The sequence below is a fragment of the Elaeis guineensis genome, chromosome 14 (genome assembly GCF_000442705.2).
Source record: "Elaeis guineensis isolate ETL-2024a chromosome 14, EG11, whole genome shotgun sequence".
Classification (NCBI taxonomy): Eukaryota; Viridiplantae; Streptophyta; class Magnoliopsida; order Arecales; family Arecaceae; genus Elaeis; species Elaeis guineensis.
Genome location: NC_026006.2, coordinates 6,654,083 through 6,657,416, shown reverse-complemented (window position 1 = coordinate 6,657,416; position 3,334 = coordinate 6,654,083). Strand labels below are relative to the sequence as shown.

General features: G+C 40.0%; 1 long non-coding RNA gene across 1 annotated transcript; it reads left to right on the top strand.

Moving 5' to 3' along the window:
• Positions 1–1,597: 1,597 nt before the first annotated feature.
• LOC140853804 (uncharacterized) lies at positions 1,598–2,519 on the top strand. The gene is made up of 2 exons (XR_012136902.1): positions 1,598–1,963; positions 2,187–2,519. It is a non-coding gene; the product is annotated as an uncharacterized lncRNA (long non-coding RNA).
• The last annotated feature ends 815 nt before the right edge of the window (positions 2,520–3,334 follow it).

The window sequence follows — 3,334 nt, the reverse complement described above, 5'->3', positions numbered from 1 at the left end:
TAAGGAAGAGTCTACCTGACTGTCTGTCACGAATAATCTCCATCCCAAGTATCTTCTTTGCCGGTCCAAGGTCCTTCATATCAAATGCAGTACTGAGCTCGGCTTTCAGTTTCTGGATGATTGTCATGTCTTTGGCTGCAATTAGCATATCATCCACATATAATAACAAATAACAAAAAGACCCATCTGAAAGCTGCTGGTGATACACACAACTATCATATGGAGATCTACTGTATCCATGGTCGATCATAAATCTGTCAAATTTGCGGTACCACTATCTTGGAGACTGCTTGAGACCATATAATGATCTCTTGAGTAAACATACATGATCTTCTTTATTTGGAACCTCAAAACCAGGTGGTTGTTGCATATAGATTTGTTCCTCTAAATCACCATGAAGAAAGGCTGTCTTAACATCTAGTTGTTCCAGCTCCAGATTTTGAGAAACAACAAAAGCAAGTAACACACGGATAGATGAGTGTTTGACTACAAGAGAAAATACCTCCTTGTAATCAATACCCTCTCGTTGACTATATCCCTTTGCTACCAACCTGGCCTTATATCTAAAATCTTGAGAAGTGGCTCCTTCTTTTCTTTTGAAAATCCATTTGCAGCCAATTGCCTTTTCATCTTTTGGTAATTTGATTAACTCCCAAGTCTGATTCTTTTCTAGAGACTGAAGTTCTTCAACCATAGCCATGGTCCATTCATCAGCTCGTGAACTACTAATGACCTCCTGAAATGTGGTCGGCTCATCACCAATGGTGTCTGCAACACTCAGAGCATAATAGACTAACTCAGCACAAGTAGAATCCTCAAAACCATACCTTTGAGGTGCTCTGATCTGACGCTTTGGTCTGCGAGTGGCAATACTCTCAATCTGATCCTGATCTTGTAGTGTCACCTCCTCCTGAGTCTGAATCTGTGCATCTGTCTGTTGTTGTTGTGATTTAACAGTCTGATTAATGTCTACAACCTTTCTATCCTGCTGATCCCGATGCTGATCACTTTGAGAAGAATTTGGCTGTAGCTGCCTTGAATTAATGGCTGTCTCATGGAATGTCACATCTCTGCTGACTAGAAATCCTTGAGATCCAGGTTCTGTGCATCATAATCTGTAGCCCTTTACCCCATATGCATATCCAATAAATATGCACTTTTTAGCCCGAGGGTTCAACTTCCCATCTTTTACATATGCATAAGCTGGGCACCCAAAGATTCTAAGTTTTGAATAGTCTGCAGGTCTTCCTGTCCACATCTCTTCGGGAGTCTTCATGCTTAATGCTGATGCTGGAGATCGATTTATAATATAGCAGGCTGTGTGAGCGACCTCTGCCCAAAAATCTTTACTTAATCCTGAACTAGATAGCATAGATCTGACTCTCTCTAACAGTGTCCGGTTCATGCGTTCTACCACACCATTCTGCTGAGGTGTACTTACTGTTGTTCTATGTCTAATAATGCCTTCTGACTTGCAAAAGTCATCAAATTCTGTAGAACAAAATTCTAAACCATTATCAGTACGAAAAGTTTTCACCTTCTTTTCAGTTTGCCTCTCGACCATAGACTTCCACCATTTGAATGTTTCAAATACATCACTCTTATTTTTAATGGTGTATATCCAAACTTTTCGGGAGTAATCATCAATAAAAATAAGTATATATCTTGATCCACCCTTGGATATAATTGGGGCAGGTCCCCATAGGTCAGAATGAATATAGTCTAATATACCAGTTGTCCTGTGCACGCCTGTAGTGAAGCTGACTCTGTGTTGTTTTCCAAATATGCAGTGCTCACAGAATCCAAGTGCACCAATCTTCTGACCTCTCAGCAGACCATGTCTGCTCAGCTCCTGTAGACCTCTGTCTGAAATGTGTCCTAGTCTCTGGTGCCATAAATGTGTCAACTGCTCAAGAGAAGATTGTACTGCTGATGCCTGACCAACAACTGTACTGCCATCCAGGTAATAAAGGGTTCCACTTAATTTACCTTTCAATAAAGTTAATACCCCTTTATTGATAGTAATAGATCCTCTACCCCATCTGCCCTCATATCCTGCTCTGTCAAAGGCATGTATTGAGAGAATGTTCTTTTTTAATTTAGGAACATATCTAACATCATCTAATATCACCATGGTATTTGAATTTGATTTAATTTGAATTGTTCCAATACCTTCTATATTACAGATACCATCATCTCCAAGAAGAACAGTACCACCTTCACAAGATCTAAAGGAAGAGAACCATTCCTTGTGAGGTGTCATGTGGAAAGATGCTCCAGAGTCCACTATCCAAGTGTCAGTATGACTAACACTGCAGGCAGCTGTGAATACTGCATCATCTGATATACTGCTATGACTTCCTGAAGAAACTGCAATTGATGCTGTATCAGAGATTGTTCCTTTATCCTTTTGTTCCTTTTCCCTTTTAGATTGTAGAAGTCTACACTCAGATTTCCAGTGACCTGGCTTTTTGCAGTAGTGACAAATACCTGGTCTTTTAGGCCTAGACTTTGATCTATTTTTAGACTTACTCCTACCTTGTCCACCCTTTTTCTGTTCATCTCTACCTCTAACAACAAGACCTTGAGCTGAAGTCTGAGCCTGATGCTGAAGCTGTACTTTTAATCTAAGTTCATTGGATAACAAAGTAGCTTCTACTTCTTCAAGACTTATTGTTTCTCTTCCATAAAGCATGGTAGTGGTAATATGCTCAAATGACTTGGGCAAAGAGTAAATTAGAATCAAAACCTTATCTTCTTCATCTACATCGACACCAACATTTACTAGATCAAGCAGGAGCTTATTATACTCATCCAAGTGATCTTTAAGTGAAGTTCCTTCTGTCATACGAAATGTGTGTAATTTTCCCCTCAAATATAATCTATTGGTCAGGGATTTTGCCATGTATAAACTGTCTAGTTTTTCCCATACACTTTGGGCTGTGTCTAGTTCCACAACATTACGAAGGACTTTATCACTCAAACCTGAAAACAAGGTTCCTAGGGCTCTCTCGTTAATCTCTTCTTTAACAGCTTCATTATCTCCCGGAATTGAATCTATACCCTTAAGGGCTTTTGCAACACCTTCTTTAACTAACAGATATTTCATCCTTACCTTCCATAGTGAGAAATCTCCCGTGCCATCAAAGACGGCCACTTCATGCCTGACGGTGGTAGAGTGAGAGACAGATACCGGATCATTAGCCATTGAGAAACTTGGTTTCTTGTCACCAGCCATCCAAGAGCTCTGATACCAATTGTTGGAGCAACGCGCACCGGATTGGATCGATCTGGGCTTGTGATCTAATATCTAATTTCTTTGAGACAATTCACC